Genomic DNA, 16340 nt, shown 5'->3' on the forward strand with positions numbered 1-16340 from the left:
TTAATAGAATGAAATAATAGAAGTAAGCTGTGTTTTTTCCTAATGAATCCTATACAAGCTTTCTAGTCCCTAAATAAAGTGCTCATGTGTTTTGGGCAAGCACTCTTTTTATTTTTTTCTACCATCACTTGTTCGAACATAATGAAAATGTGCTCATCTTGAGGGGAAATCTAAGAAATGAAATCAATGTAAAGTTTTAGGTGAAGAATTTCAGCTGTAGCCCTAAGGTAGCGGCATTTACAGGGATGAATCCTGTCAACACAGTGGATTTCTTTCTGTTTATTTACAAAATCTAAGTTTTAATTAACTTTTCAAAGTTAAGGAGAACTTGGGAGTTAAATGGTAGGACTAAAAGGATATAGTTTTGTTCCTCATACTATCTATCTTTATCTTAGTAAAGATTTTTCAGATTCATGAGTTTCATAATACTAGACACGGACAGAAAATGTGATGTGGCTTCATGAGCAAAACCCCAGAAAAGCTGGGGTCCTGCTGCAACCTCAGACTTGATAGCTCTGGGTAATGCAAATTAAAGTTGACTGTGAACCCAAGGATACATTACCTGGTCTCCTCAGGACAGTCAGAATGGTCCATCATTTCTCTTACAGGGGTGACTGGATTTGCACTTAGAACTCTCCCTTTCCAGGACAAGCTGTGGTTATCCTCATAGTGAACGTGGTCACTCCCAGGACTGTTGCAGCTGGTATGGATCAGAAAATCCTTTTGAAACCTATCTAAAGGTCAGGGAATGGACACAGACAAATGGAGGAGAGAAACAAGGCCACATGGCTGAGCTGAAAATGTGAAGTTTCTGCAGTTTCCCTTTCTCGTCTGTTACAACCGGAGCATCCCCATCCACAGCCCATAGCAACCGGATCATGTCTGCAATCTCTCCGCAGCTGACCTCCTCAAACACCACCAGCTTTCCTCACTCTCATCAGGCTTGTTCTTCTTCACTTCTGGCAATGCCAGGTAACCTTGTGCTTTTCACGAGAAGATATATTGTAACACATTTTTTAATCTGTTTGGATGAATGCAGGAGAAATGTGCCATTAATAAACCCTTACACGTAGTTAAGTCTGACAGAATAGTTGATTTGGATCAAAACTGATCACTGCAAGTTTGCTGACGACACCAGTCTGTGTGGTGTGGCTGATGCACTGAAGGGCAGGGATACCACCCTGAGGGACCTGGCCACCCTGGAGAGGTGGACCTGTGCAAACCTCTGGAAGTTCAATAAGGCCACATGAAAGGTCTTGTACCTGGGTCAGGGCAATCCCAGACATGGATAGAGGTTGGTCAAAGAATGGATTGAGCACCCTCCTAGTAAGAAGGACCTGGGGATATTGCTGCATGAGAAGGTCACCGTGACCCAGCAATGTGCACTGGCAGCCCAGAAAGCCAAACGTGTCCTGGGCTGCATCCAAAGCAGCGTGGGCAGCAGGGCCAGGGAGGGGATTCTGCCCCTCTGCTCTGCTGTGGTGAGACCCCGCCTGCAGTGCTGCATCCAGCTCTGAGGTCCCCAAAATAAGAAGGATGTGGACCAGCTGGATTTGGTCCAGAGGAAGATCACAAAGATGATCAGAGGGCTGGAGCACCTCCCCAGGGAAGAAAGGCTGAAAGTGTTGGGTTTGTTCAGTCTAGAGAAGAGAATACTGTGGGAAGACTTTATAGCACCTTCCAGTACCTACAGGGAGTTACAAGAGAGCTGAAGAGGGACTTTTTAACAAGGGCATGTAGTGACAGGATGAGGGGAAATGGCTTTAAACTCAGAGTAGGTTCAGATTAGATATTAGAATGAAATCCACTGAGAGGGTGGTTAGGAACTGGAACAGGTTGCCCAAGGAAGTGCCTGTCCCACACCTGGAAGTGTTCAAGGCCAGGTTGATGGAGCTTTGAGCAACCAGGTCTAGTGAAAGGTGTCCCTGCCCATGTCAGGGGATTCTGCGCTGTATGTAAAGTCCCTCAAACCATACTATGATTCTCTGATTCCATGATTAATAAGATGATGAGCTTGTGGGAAAAATTGCAGTCAAAGCACTTTGGGGATATTAGACTGAACAGAATTTCATTAATGGAATCTGGTATATGATCTTTCAGTCATATTTTCTTAGACCTTTTCATGTAGGCAGATGCATTATATACTTACTGTAATGTCAGTTTGCTGGGTTGTCACCTGTGTACACACTGACCTCTGTCACTGTCAGGGAAGCTGATGTAGTCTCTAGAAATACATGAAGAATTAAGATCAGGTCCATGCTCCTTGAGATAAAGGTGAGAGAAAAACATGCTGAGAACAATGGGAACAAAACCTCATCTGGTTATTTTCTGCCCTGCTCACATGAAATACAAATGAAAAAATCAGCAAGTAGAAGGTGAGACAAATACTGGAAGGTAAGTTCAGCATAGCTGTATTTTATGTGCAGGATGATAACCAAAACAATTTAGAAACATCTCTTCTTGGGAAAAAGCGGATCAGGAGAGACTCTTGTCAGAAAGAAGAAACTGTGAACTCTCAGGTGCAGGCACCCAAATATGCAATTTACACTCATAACCAGGCTCAAACATTCAGGCTTCCTCTCCTCTGCCATAGAAGTCAACAAGCTTATAGCATAAACAACCGGCTTCAGTAGATTATCTGTTTAAAAGGCTGGAAATTAATAACTTAAATGGTAACACCATGATGTCAGGACTTACCAAAATACCATAAATTACCGGGATCATTTCACTCCAGTTGCGGAATCGTTAATGGCACACCTTACTCAAAAAACACCAGAGGAATGAAAATTATTAGCCCTGGCTTCTGAAGGAAAAGCCTAAATGATCACTTTCTCAATCACCTTCACTCTGATATTTTAAGAATAGACTCAAGAAAATTTGATAGAGACAGCTTTCTCAAAAATAACTGAGTGTATAAAAGCCTTGTGGGAAACTGAAAGGTGGCTATAGGAAAATTTTCAACACTAATAGCAGAGAAGAAGTGAACTTCAACCACTACTTTTTTGGCTGTCTGGCCATCAGGTCTCATCATGTAGGTGACCTAAAACCATGTAGTCTCATTTTGATAGTAGAGGGAGTGAAGTAGGTGTTCCAGGAATGCAGAGAGAACCTGAAGGATGTGCTGGGTAAAGAGTAGAGGGAAAGAAAACTAATTATTGTTAATACATTGCAGAAGTATAGGGCACAAGCTCATAAAAAAATAAGGCTTATTTCCTTGTTCTGTTGAATTTCTTTTAAATGCAAAATAATAGGTACCAGAAGCAAAATAACAGCTCATCAGATGGTGCTCCAGTTGTAAGGCACTATATATAATGTGGAATGTCTGTAGCTTTTAGACTTTATCAGCACAGGTTTTTCTCACATTGTTATGTGTGAGCAGAAGTTACTATTTCGTGATATACTGCCAAGTGCTAACCTTTCTCAGAGTAGAAAAAGCAGTTTTAGGGAAGACAAAATTCTACTGAAAGCTGGTCATATGTCTTTGAGAGAAAAAAATCATACATGTTTCATTGCACTTATCCCCCTGAAGGGCACAGTCAGCCTTGAATACAGGTAATCAAAGGCAAGATTTCTCTTATGGCAATGGTGTTCTCCTTCTTCAGGGGACTGGGTGCTACAGATCCCATCTCCCAGATCTTTGGAGAAAGGACCCAGCTACAGCCTCTAGTCACTGCTGACTGCCCTTGCTCTGAAGGGAACCTGGCAGCCTAAACAGACTCTGAAAAAAAATCTGTACAGCCTGTTAGCTTTATAATTGAGAAGGGAAGGTTGGAGGCTTAAGCTTCCATCTCTCAAAAAATGTCACATTCTCCACCTCTTTCTTGTAAAGCGAATAACTCTTTCATTGCCAAGAATTCTGTGTAAGATTTGAACATTCTGGCATTCTTTTCTGTTAATTTTTCAGAGGTTTAATATGGTTTGACCATTTTCAACACACAGACAAGCTTCTGTATGTGTAAGTGGGCTACTTTGCCTAGGCACCAGAGCAGTGGCTAACACTTAATATTACTGGCTGGGGAACCTGGCAGCAAAGAGCTGCACAGACGTAGATGTTCTTTATTTTCACCAGTTTTATGATGCTCTTGTCATGAACTATCATGAACTATCCAATTGCTTTTACTCATGCCTAGAAGATTTACTTTCCAGATACATTTTCCCTGGGCTGGGTTAAGTGGTCCAGCACATGGATTTGGATTTGATGAAGGCTTGGATTAGAGTTTTGAAACTAACCCCAAAGTGTGTCTTAAGAGTGACAAGCGGGAACTGGCATTCAGATTCAGTGATATTTACCAAAGCTACGCAAATACATGTTCTCATTTATGTCAGGATTAAATACCAATGGTTTTCATAATTTTTAAGGAGATGGCTTTCAGAACAAAAATGGTGATGTCAGTGCTCAGTTGAGATGTATGGAATATCAGGACTGTGTCTTGTGCTCAAATCAGACCTTTGAAAATGTTGAGTTGTAATCGGAAAGTGTGTCCATGCAGTATATTCACCTATCTTCATTGATTATTCCAGCTTTTTCTATTCACTTTGATAGCATGAGCCACAAAAGAGCTCTCAGTCCTCAGTGTTTCTGCAAGAGAAAACTAAGTCTGTTCTACCAATTTTAGAAAGTGCTGTCCCATGTGGCTCTTCAGCCAGAACACCTGAAAATGGAAATTCCCTTAGTCTGTTTGCTGTAAATCCTACCTTCTCACTTACCAGCTCTTCTCGGTGGAACACAGTTGTGTAGACCAGTTACAGAATAACATAGGAAATAATCTTGCCTAACTTCACTCCTTCTTTCAGGCAGTCAGCACCTGGGACTTTTAGACATTGTGTCATTAAAAAAAAGTAAGAAATATTTTGTCCCCAGAGGCTAATTCTCAACGTCAGCACTTACCAATGGACAACAGAAAAGCCCTCATGTCTTGCTCATGTGCATTCTTTGTATCCTTAGAAAATGCAGTATCTCCTGATCCTTTAAATAAGAAATGACCTAATTCCTTTTAATGGGGTCATTAAGAACTCTAATGCTCCAGGTATAAATTCCTGTTACTATGGTGCACCTTAATTTACTATTCATATGTGAATCCCTTTGGGTTCCTGATTACCATCCAGCAACAGCAATTGACTCTTGAAATTATTCCCACAGGTGTGACATTGCAAAGGACACTGCAGTTTACACCTTAGTTCCCTAATTAAAGACACAACGCTCAATAAACCTTGAACAACTAGCAACTGGAAGCTAAGTCAGTCTCACCAAATTCCTGTTGACATGGGTTTTGTCGCCTGATAACTGACCACAAGTGGGTCATGTGAGGTGTGCAGAATGAGTATTGAGGTCACATGTTACTGAGGATGAACGAGTAGGAACTGAGTGAAAAGCACCCTCATGTATACAGTGCCTTGACAAAGACAATTTGTTGCAACTCAGTGCACAACATCTGAAATATCACAGGTGCTGCAATTCCAGCTACCGGCTGGGCCATGAAATATCACGTGAGATTGGTGGGGGAAGGAGGAATGGGCTTTAAGGAACTTGTCATCCTTCTCCCTGTGCTGCTCTTCTCTCTGCAAATGCAACTTAGCCATAAAACAGCTCTTGTCATTTTAATCAAAATCCTGGCCATGATGGTATTCCAAAACAGAAATTTGGTTCTTGTCGGTTTTTTTTTCCCCTGCAGATTCAAGCTCTTAAAAGCAAAAAGAGCATAACCAGGTTTATTATAATTTCTTTTATTACAGCAAAGCAAAACATTTTTATAACACTCATTCTGCCCTGTATATATATAATTCTCTTACCGAAGCATGGATCTCTGAGAAAAAGAGACAGAATTTCACAGATGTTCCAACCAATGGGGCAAACATTTTAAGAGTGATAGTAAGAATGGCTGCTGTTGAAAAGCAGCATTGAGCAAATGTCTCATTTAAGGTTATTGTGCATTGATGAAATGTGCTCTTCGTTATGTCAAGTAGGAAAAATGTTTATGTGCAATTGTATCAGAACTACTATCCTACTTTTACTACTTCACTTGAGCAGGAGTTTTCAAAAATTAATTAATTAACATGTAAGTGTCAAGGTAAAACAATACTAATGATAAACAACCTGTAATTTCGATACTTTTTGCATCAAACCCTTTATCTCCCGCCATTAGGTTTGTCACGATAAAAGGACAACATAGAAGGGCTGTGTTGTCTCAAAAGGAGGGTGCATTGAGCCAGCAGCCCATCTCCACTACTTGGCATTTGCAGTTGTCCAGGTAAGAATAAGAACAATAAAAGCATATCCCCCTGCCATGTCTCCAAGTCTCTCCCATCCTTCACTTATTTTCAGATGTGATTTGCCGAGTAACCTTCTGTCTTCTCAACATTAATACCATCTTCCTCTGATGGAATAAAAAGGGTTTTTATCCACAGTTTCCTTTGGGAAGGAGCTTCACACACCAAATCCCTACTGAGCAAAAAATATCTCCTTTCATTTGTTTTAAACTTGATTCCTTTGATAGTCTGTGGTTTCTGTACTGAAATAATTTTGTCCTTAGTTCCAAGGGAGTCTATATAATGGGTCTAGCTGAGATTTTCCACAGAAGAGCCCTCACAGGGCTGTGTTTTGCACTGGTAGCTACAAAGGTGTTGGTGACACAGCAGTGTTTTGGCCACTGCTGAGCAGCTCTGCACAGCACCAATGCTGTCTCTCCAAGATTCTGCTGCCCATCGTTGGGCTGGGAGTGTGCAGGATCCTGGGAGGGCACACAAGTAGGACAGCTGACCCAAACTGACCAAAGGGATATTCCATACCAGATAGCATCAGCTCAGATATAAAAGCTAAGTAAAGGAGGAGGAGGAGGAGGAAGAGGAAGAGGGAGGCAAGGAGGAATGTCTGCCTTCTGGAGTTTGCTGAAGCCCTGCTTCCCAGGCGGTGGCCAGACATGGCTTGCTGACGGGAAATAGAGAATACTTTTTTCCCTTTGCTTGTGTGCTTTAGTAAACTGTCTTATCTCAACCTACAAGTTGTTTACATCTTGTTTTCTCTCTCCTGTCCACCTGAGAAGGGGGAGTGATAGAGCAGCTTGGTGGGCACCTGACATTCAGCCAAAGTCAACCCACCACAGTCTAATAAAGTGTTTTTCAAGGGTCTGACACAACATTTCCTGGTTCTTGTACAAGATGTTGTATCCCTTTTATACAGACTTTCACACCAATAGTGTATGTCCCAGATGGTGTGTTCTTACACAAGCATGGAACTGCTACACCAGGAACTAAAGCTAACACCAGGGCAGCAGAAAATAACACCAACCCAAAAATTCTACCTTTGACACTGGCTAGAATTCCAACAATTCCAGATACTGATAGGTTTCAGATGGAAGGCATGGTTTATCTGTTCATTCCCCTGCGTCCTGGACTGACCACAAGCAGGATTGCAGTGCACTGGCATCATCCTCCTCTGACACCAAAATCCTGCACACATCCAGCTGTAGGTGGATTAACTCACTAGGTTCAATCTTAAACACTCTCATCAGATGCCAGAGGTGACTTTTATTTCAGCACCTAATCGCTATCAAGAGAAGTACAGCATTACAGCTAGTAAAACACCAAAACACTTTTATTCTTTAAACCCCAGGAATGAGGCTCTGTAATGAAATTCAAAGGTAAAATGACAAACAGAAATGAAAATACTATATCTCCAGATGGCAGTAAAGTTCATCCAATTTGAGCACCTGAGGCACGAAATGAAAAAGCAAAGATGGATATATCAAAAGATGATTGCAATTACCTCTTTACCTCAGAGAGGCTATTCATTAAAAAGTGAAACAATACATCTTTAAGAGTAGAAATAACAAAAGAGTCACAAGCTTGACATGAGCCAAGTAAGGAATAAATGCAAGAGAATTATGCCAAAAGATCTGCTTTGTGTCTAACTTGCAGCAAGATTAATTGAAGGAACACTCACAGAAGCATTGCAGCAATCTTTGGCTGTGCTGAGTGATAGTGGCCACTAACATCTGTGCACCTGTTTCTTCTTGCTCCTTACATTTTTCCCTATCTATGCTTGATAGGTTGAAAACATTTTATCTGTAACGCAGGAGCACAAAGCAGGCTTCCTCCACTGTGCCAGGTGCTGTGTACACAGACATATGCAGCCCCAGCTCTGTGGAACTTCAAATAAAAACACCAGAGGACACAAGAGAAACAGGGACAGCAAAGACAGACAAAGTCAGTAGGTAGTGTAGGAAATACACAAGGATTTTTTCCCTGTGTCTCTGAAGCAGTGAACTACTTGAGGGAGTACCAACTACTGGTAACTTATATGAACAGAAAGTTATTGTGTGGTACTGGAAAAAGAAAAGGAGAAAACATTTTTCAGTTAACCAACCCTAGGTCCATAGGTCCAGGGAGGTCTGGAAAGTCCTGTCTCTTGTAGTGGAGCTCCATTACCCAAGTTTGCTTGACAAACTGATAGAGGGGCAGCTTCCCAGGCAGAAAACAGCAGGGGAAAACGTAATCATTTTTCTTCTGGGCTCAGTGTGGATGTAATTTCTCACATGTCTGCACAGTCCAGCTGAACAAGCACACCAGGACATTGGTACGGGCCGAGGTTGTCCTGACATTCTTGGGGAAACCACAGCTCTTGCAGACTCAAGAGATTGCTGTTGAGCTGGGCTCCAGGAGCACTGGAGGGCTGCTACGGGATGCTGTGTGTCAATGAACCACCGTGACTACACTCATGGGCATCATGCAGCTCCAGCCCATCTGCCAGCAGTGCCACTGCCAGCTTGGGGACCCTCACTCCTCCTGGAGCTCAGAGCCTGGGCTAGGCTGTGCCTCACTGCTGTGAGTCCTCTGCTTGCCTTGGTCCAGACCCTCACCAGGAAGAAAAACCTCTTTTGTGCAGACATAACTGACCATTCACAGTGCCTTGTTCTGGTGTGCAGTCAGCAGCACAGAGTCACAGGCACTTCAGTGTTTCTCCTCTCCTGGGCAGGAGAAGAGGGACTCCAGTCCCTGTACTCAGATATAGTCTTATCCTTATTGAAAAGGCTAAACACAAAACAGCTCCTAAGGACTGGCAAGGAGTCACCTGTATGCTGGCCACCCAAGATAGTAAATGATGTCACTTTTTTTCTTAGAAGCCAGAGCAAATCTATTGTCTGAAATGCCCTGCAAAACGAGCACTTTATATGTGATCGACTGAAGTAAAGTTGGCTGTGCACACTACTTTGCTGAGGGGTTGGGTAATCTGAATAGTCTGCTATGTTGTTCAGAATCAAAGACATAACTGTACACGGTTTGACAACTAATCAGTAGTTCATCATACAAGTGCCGTTCTGCAGCAGCTGAACAGAGATTCTACACGAGTTTGCTAACTGCCCACCAGCAATTGTTGGGTGATAACACATGCAATTCCCCACGTTTATGCAGATACTCAGATTTATCTGACAGTTTTATACCTAGAAGCATGATACACAGTAATTAAAATTAAAAATGTTTTGACAGTCAAAACCAACGGATACATAAATTAGAATGATGTAAAAAGCAATGGTTTCAAAAAACACAGATCTATAGATAAATCAGAATGTTGCAACAGAGAATAATTTAATACAAGACTGTTAATGTAAAGCAGCTCTTAAATACAGGCTCAGATTCTGAATGGGAGAAGAGTAATCTTCAGAACTACAGCCAAGGGAAACTGTGAGAGATTGAAGAGGAAAAAAAATCTTCTTGCTAAACAAAGAGTGAATGAAAATGCTAACCAAGGTCTTAGATTCACACCCAGGGCCACGCAGCTCTGTGATATGTCTATGCAGGCACAATCCAAAGTTAATTATCTTTGATGAGGCTCCTTGACCCAGAGATGAAATATCCCACTTCGTTCCACATCCTCTTACACACATGCTATTAATCAAAATGTCAGGGATCATGCTTAAAGGTATTGAAGAGGATGCTGCCACTCAATTTTACTCTTCCTTTCTCCAAGACAAATCAAGTAGTTGTTGACTGCATGCATGATTCCTAAGAAGGAAAACCACATTGCAATCCTAGATTGTGCCTATATTGTGCCATGTGGTGTTTTCTCTGATATACCTCATGATGATGAAGTAATGCTGTTCAGTAGTAATGACAGTCATCGGATACCTTTTAAAAAATAAGAATATGAACAATGGATTTAGACAATCCTCACAATTCTTCCTTGTACTCCAAAGGACAAAAATTGTTCTACTTCACTCCCCAGCAACACATCCCCATAAATGCCAGATCTGCAACTGAAACATCTGCAAGGTTTACATGTGGGCTCAAACCTGCCATTGGTTTTGTATATTGAAGTACTATGTAATGGCTGAGTGTGGAAAAGACTAGAATGAAAGAAAGCCTCACTGGGTCTTGATTTTGCCATGAAGACTTAAGAGCTATGTATACACAAGCCTGTAGGTTCTTACCTCTACGGACAGGAATGAACATTGCTGGTCACCATATCTGTGAAAAATTTCAGACACACATAATACACATAAAAATGTGTGTTTTTTAAAAAGTCTCTGTCAAATATCTGCTGTCTTTAATTTCAAAGGCATATCATATGAAGTTCATGAGGTCTTTACCACTAAGCTTGAATGCCACTAAATCACCTGTAGCAGTCTCAGAGAGCCATTATTTAAACCACTATTCAAATAATTTCAAGATTAAATTTCAAATGGAGCAGTATTAAAATACAAGATCCTCACCTGCATAATGTTCTTCCAGAAATGCCTCTTCTCATGTACAAAGTACTTCTATTTAGCAAGAGTTAAAAAAAAAACAAAAACACACACACAAAAAAAATCTAGATAGGGATTACACATATCCCAGAAAGTGAGAATATACACACATCCCAGAAAGAGAGAGACTGGCATTTCAGGCTTTATAAAGTTATTAATAGGCTGATAATTCACTTGACATTGAAAAATGTATATTTATAAGCAACCCAAATGACTAACAATAAAAGACTGTTGAGTAGCAAAGTATGTGAAATAGACATTATGATAAGAGAAATGAAATCACACCTGCTACAATGAAAAAAATAAATCAAGGTTTTTTTGTTAATGGATGGGTGAAAGCTGCTATGTTGCCATGGAAGATTTTCCTTTAACCTGGCAAGATAAATGGAAAAAAATTGTTCCAGGAATCTGCCATCTGACTTTTTTTTAAGTGCAGTTTTCTAAAGCATTTAAAATACATTTTAGAGTCTGACTCTAAATGCAAAGAGATTTCCAGAACAGATTCAAAAAATCCTGTTAGAAGGAGTAGCCATTTCTATGCAAGTAGCCAGCACTGGGGGTTAAAGTAACAACAAACTTGAAGAAAAACTCCAGACCAGATTGTTTTCCAAAGAATTCACTTGTAGGTATGCGATGCCCCAGTTGCATTAGTGAGAGTATGGGGATTTTAAAAAGTCAGGAGCATCTGGAAATCTTACGGGAACTGACAAAAAAAAAAGTGGGTGTTCAGCATTTCTGAAAACTGGGTCATTTCTACTTAACCATAACGACTGTGCAAGATTTACTCTTTCTAACTACAGGACACATTACACCCCGGAACTTGTGCCTATTACAGACTGATCTGCATGTTCATGGTACATAAATTTTATTGCATATCTGTGAAACAGAGTTTCATCTTAAACCTTAGCTTAGAGTTCAAAATCACTTCCTTTGAACGCATACAAACAGAGTAACTGCTTGGACCAGGCCTGGTCTACTGAGGAACATAAATTGTGCCATTTGTGCCTTTGACCTCGTACTAACCCAGAGGCTGAGAGTGCTTGCATCTAGAGCATTAAATTAGACACAAGACTTCCTTGTGGGGAAGATTTTCCCCCTGGGCAACAGAAAGAAAGCAGAGGTTTCTGCCATAGATAGGATATTTTATTTGCCTTGCCTTGCCTTGCCTTGCCTTTGGCCTTGGCCTTGGCCTTGGCCTTGCCCATGCCTTTCCTTGCCTTTCCTTGCCTTTGCCTTGCCCCGCTGCATTTTGGTTTTTTTCTGCAAACATCATGCATAACACCCCTGAGGTTACTGTTAAAATAGGTAGGTACCTTTCTCCTGTCTGCATCCCAGATGCAGCAGAAAATAGTGACTGAACTTCTGATAGCTCCATTGACTTAGCAGGGAGGGGTAAGTGCTGATGCCGGCTCAGGAAGAGGGACCTTCAAAAGTTCAAGAGTAAGTTTCCCTAGCAGTGAGCTAATAAAGAGTCCTGTTTCATGTTTTTTCTATTTTCTCCTTGGAAACTAAGAGGAGAAACTTCAGGGGAAGTATTAATTACATCTGCAACTCCTAGTGCTGGCTGAGTCCCATGGAGCAACATGAGTCTCTCCACGAGGCTGGCCTGCATGGCTGGTTCTGACAAGGCTCAGCAGTGCCTTCAGACAGTCCTGGTACCAAGCAGCGGGTCTAATTGCAGCTGTCACACAAGTGAAAATGGGTGACTGAGCAAAGGGTAGGGCCATCACCAGCACACAGGAGCCAGCAGGGACCAAAGCCTAATGGTACATAAAGGGGTCTGAAGCGCTTTGAGTGGGGACACCACATAGCCCAAATTTTGTCACATTGCTGAGCCTCATCTGTGGAGTCATGGGTGCCTGCTGTGTGTGACAGAGTGTTCTTCAGTTCCTGAGCCACGTCTAGCTGTAAGTATGTAAATATTTGTGAGGGGGGAATGTCTGCAAAATGCACTCTATGGTTGCCACATGTTATTGAAAGCATGGAAAACTAGGTGGCATGGGTGGGGGGAAGTTAATTAAATTGTTAGTAAATGGCTGCTAATGTTTGCATTATAGACATTTGAACTCAGTACATTATGTGCCTTTTGTACCTCCTGCATCTGTTCTGATTTTCTCTATTTCATTGTAAATGTATACAACATTCTGAGATAAGGCAGTTTTTTCATCTTTGACAGGAAGACATTTAAAAGATAGCTGGTATTTTAGGGTGTCATTTTGCTCTTATTAACATAAAATAAAAACTGTTTTGCTGCATGGTGTTTTCAGGTCTTGCCAGTATTAGAGAAAGGATTCTGCATATGGACTGCTGCAACTTTTCAAGTGTGATACATTTCACAATCAGTAGTCAGGGACCACATTTTTTCAGATTTGGGGTGTAGGGGAGGGCTGTATTGTAGCTGCACATGCAAGCTTCATTTTGCAACAATGCATTTATGCGTAGTACTGAAAATGGAGAGAGAAAAAAAAGCAGTCTTTGTTGCAGAGAACTTAAAACGTCCTGCCATGGTGATGGCAGAAAGACAGACAAGCAAGAGCAATGGAAAATGAGACAGCCTGAAGAAGCAATGCCGGGGAGCCTGGCAATTTATTCCAGTTCTTTTTAAGTGTGTTTTCTAGAACATAATTTGTTTTCTCATCACAAAAAAACCCAAAAAGTGCTAAAGATCACTTAACATTATGCTGCAAAAGACTTCTTCAGAACTTTGCATGCAAGTTAGTCAGGAGAAATCAACCTTTGCCTTTTTATGAAGAATTAAAACAAGCAAGAGAGTCTAAAAACATTTTTCTGTTCACTGAAAAATGAAGAGAAGGGGAAGAGGAGAATAAGATACTGTTGAGTAGTTGCCCTTCAAATCATAAACCCTTGAAAAAAGCCCCTTCTTGCTTTCCACTCTGGCAACTCCGAAGTAGAGTTTTGCCAAAGATGACACGTTAGGGGAGGGAGGAGGACCTGAGAAATTACTTCAGGATACCTTACTCCAAGGTGTATAAGAGTGACTAGGAAATAGCCTCCCGGGAATGAGGCCCTCATTGCTCTGTGGTACTGAGTGGAGAGGGAACACAGCACACAGCTCTCAGCAGCCCATTGTTTGTGGCTCTGGATGGCACTGGTGGCGACCCACAGATGGTCTTGGAGGGCACTATGAAATCAGCCTCATGCATGTATCTTCCGGGGGGCTCCCTGCAACTGCTGCTTTAGGTATGGCCAGACCCGTTACCTACACTTTTACTGGTCTGGGAAACATGGGTTTGGACCAAACGACTAGGGAGTACACTAATATTGCAATATTTCACTCAAGATACTTTATAATAAACTGAATGCTCATCTCCAGAAATCAGGCTCCTGGGGACATTTCAGACTGAGCAAGACAAAAATACGAGACACTTCAGAACCACTGAAAAGTCCTGGTCAGGCACTTCAAAACGCTAACTGTTCATCCTCATTTGTAACTCTTCCATTAAATCAGACACCTCGAAGATTTTCACTTTTTGCTAGTTAAAAGCAGTATGATAGGAAAATTTTTTGTGTGTGTGTTTAGAAACCATGTGAGCTTTTACACCTGTACGCAAAACAAAATAAATATATTTTGTTACTACTTGGAACTATACAGCCACTTCTATTAAAAATGGCATGCAAATAGCTATCTCTTGTGTGCCGTAGATTAGTCATACTTTTTTCCAAGGAAGATTATAAATAGTGTTTAGGAGGGAAACAGAGAGTATTTTGCAAATGAGTCCAGATGGAAAACTAACAGATGGTCTAGTGCTGTATTTTGTATGCTCAGGTCTATATTTAAATTCAAAATTTTCATAATTAAGATGAAGGTCTGTAACAAGACTAGCTACTTTTCCTGTTGCAGCATCATACATCAAGTATCACAGGTATGAACTGCAGGCTTTTCATTAAATAGTAGTAAAATATATATATAAATCTTGCTGCTCTGTTTATTTAAGACAGAGGAGAGAAATAAAATTTAATTCATGGAAATTAAAGAATAAGAAAAATAGAAACCTTTCATACAAACATATGTCATATAGTAAAGTCTACCACCATCTGGCCTTTTTTCCCCTGCAAAGTGAATGACCCACCACCTTGGAAGGGAAAGGAGAAGGATCACATTTTTTATGTGTCTTCAGTCAAGAACCAGAACACCAGTAGGATTTTCCTGTTGTTTTATCTGAATGAAATGGGGTTCTTGAATTTCAAGAATTCGAAAATCTGGAGAAGACAGACTGTGGCCCTACACATATATTGTAATCTGAGAACCGAATCAAGAGAAGTGAGTTACATGTTAGCATCTTCCACAAAATGGCACGTGTATGTATGTAGGTGTTACTGCCAGGGACTGTTGCTAAAGCAAGGGCCGTACCTTGCATGTAGTGTAACAGGTCAGGGGACACAGCAGGCAGAACAAGAGCTCCTTTCTCAGCATGCAGCCCCAGCCTGTGCTCCCTACCACCTACAGCATTGATGCAGCCTGAAGACATGCAACAACTGCATTCACACCCAACAGCCTCTCTACATCTTCAGCATTTTTTTTCATGCCACCTGTGAGGAGGTAAGAGATGCTCATTTTACAGCAGTCTGCAAGCAGGGTCCATTGAAGTCAGTGGCAAGTTACACTTGGTTTTGGGCCACCCAGAGTTCAGGAAGAGAAAAAATGGCTTCAAAGAGCTTCTGTCTTTCTGCTGTGCTCCCTGAGGTTTTCCTCAGTTGTCTCCAGCCAAAAGCCGACCATAACTCTGTGGCAAGAGGGACTGCCTCTGTACAAGACAGAAATGCTACAGAAATCTACCTGCTGGGAAATCTTTACTATCAGCAGGGTTCAAGAAAGATGACTCTACCAGGAGACATTAGGCTGCAAGTCAGCAACTCACTGGCTTACAAATCATTCACAGTGGTAGAAAATATGTGCTTTGTTATCAGATAGCTTCTTCGCTTGCTCTCACAGTCATAACACACAGTCATAACATTCAAGTGCCTTACCATAGCACATTAAATACAGTGACTCATAACTATCATCTACCTCATTCTCCAGCTCATCCTCTCCCCATGGAGAGAATTTGATGTACAGCAGAGTGTCTTGTTTTGGTGTGGTGAATATTATTTTTTTCACGTTTCTGTGTATACATTAGCAAAGGAAAGCCTGAAGCTCCATGCCCTGAGTTGGAGCAGAGCAGGGGATGTTTGCGGCAGTCATTTTCACCTGCGGGAGGACAAGGAGTACGGGTACAGATTAGCTCCAGGGATGGCAAGCTTGCCCTTTTCGAGAAAAAAGAGTTTTTGAGGTAAAGACACCAAATTTAGAAAGATTTTATTCTGGATAAACCACTGGGAAAACAGACAGTTCTAAGGCATTCATGTTGCTATTCGTAAAACCAAGTAAGAGGCTGATTCCTTCCTAGGGAGTGCTGCTACAATGTTGTCAGTCTCTGCTCTTCTGGAATCTTCTGTGTAGGTTTGACATTTCTGGAAGTAAAACTTAAAGTAAAACACTCACTCATTAAATTCTTCCCCCTGCCTTTCCTCATGTGTGTAGCACTGATCAGTGGCTGCAGAGACATCTGCTGGTTGTTACACTTTTTGAGTATGTATTTT

At 41.4% G+C, this 16340-nt stretch overlaps 1 long non-coding RNA gene across 2 annotated transcripts in view; it reads right to left on the minus strand.

The window, feature by feature from the left end:
• The window catches only part of LOC108448290, a 22969-nt gene extending 15995 nt beyond the window's left edge, over positions 1–6974 (minus strand). Inside the window, exons 1-2 of one of the 2 annotated variants that reach the window (XR_001864140.1) lie at positions 2150–6974; positions 563–734 (exon numbers count right to left, since the gene is read on the minus strand). This is a non-coding gene — a long non-coding RNA (uncharacterized LOC108448290). Of the gene's footprint in view, positions 1–562; positions 1022–2149 lie in introns of both variants that reach the window. The other variant, XR_001864139.1, reaches the window with a different exon arrangement.
• Positions 6975–16340: the final 9366 nt, after the last annotated feature.

The sequence above is a fragment of the Corvus brachyrhynchos genome, unplaced genomic scaffold (assembly GCF_000691975.1).
Source record: "Corvus brachyrhynchos isolate BGI_N302 unplaced genomic scaffold, ASM69197v1 scaffold467, whole genome shotgun sequence".
Lineage (NCBI taxonomy): Eukaryota > Metazoa > Chordata > Aves > Passeriformes > Corvidae > Corvus > Corvus brachyrhynchos.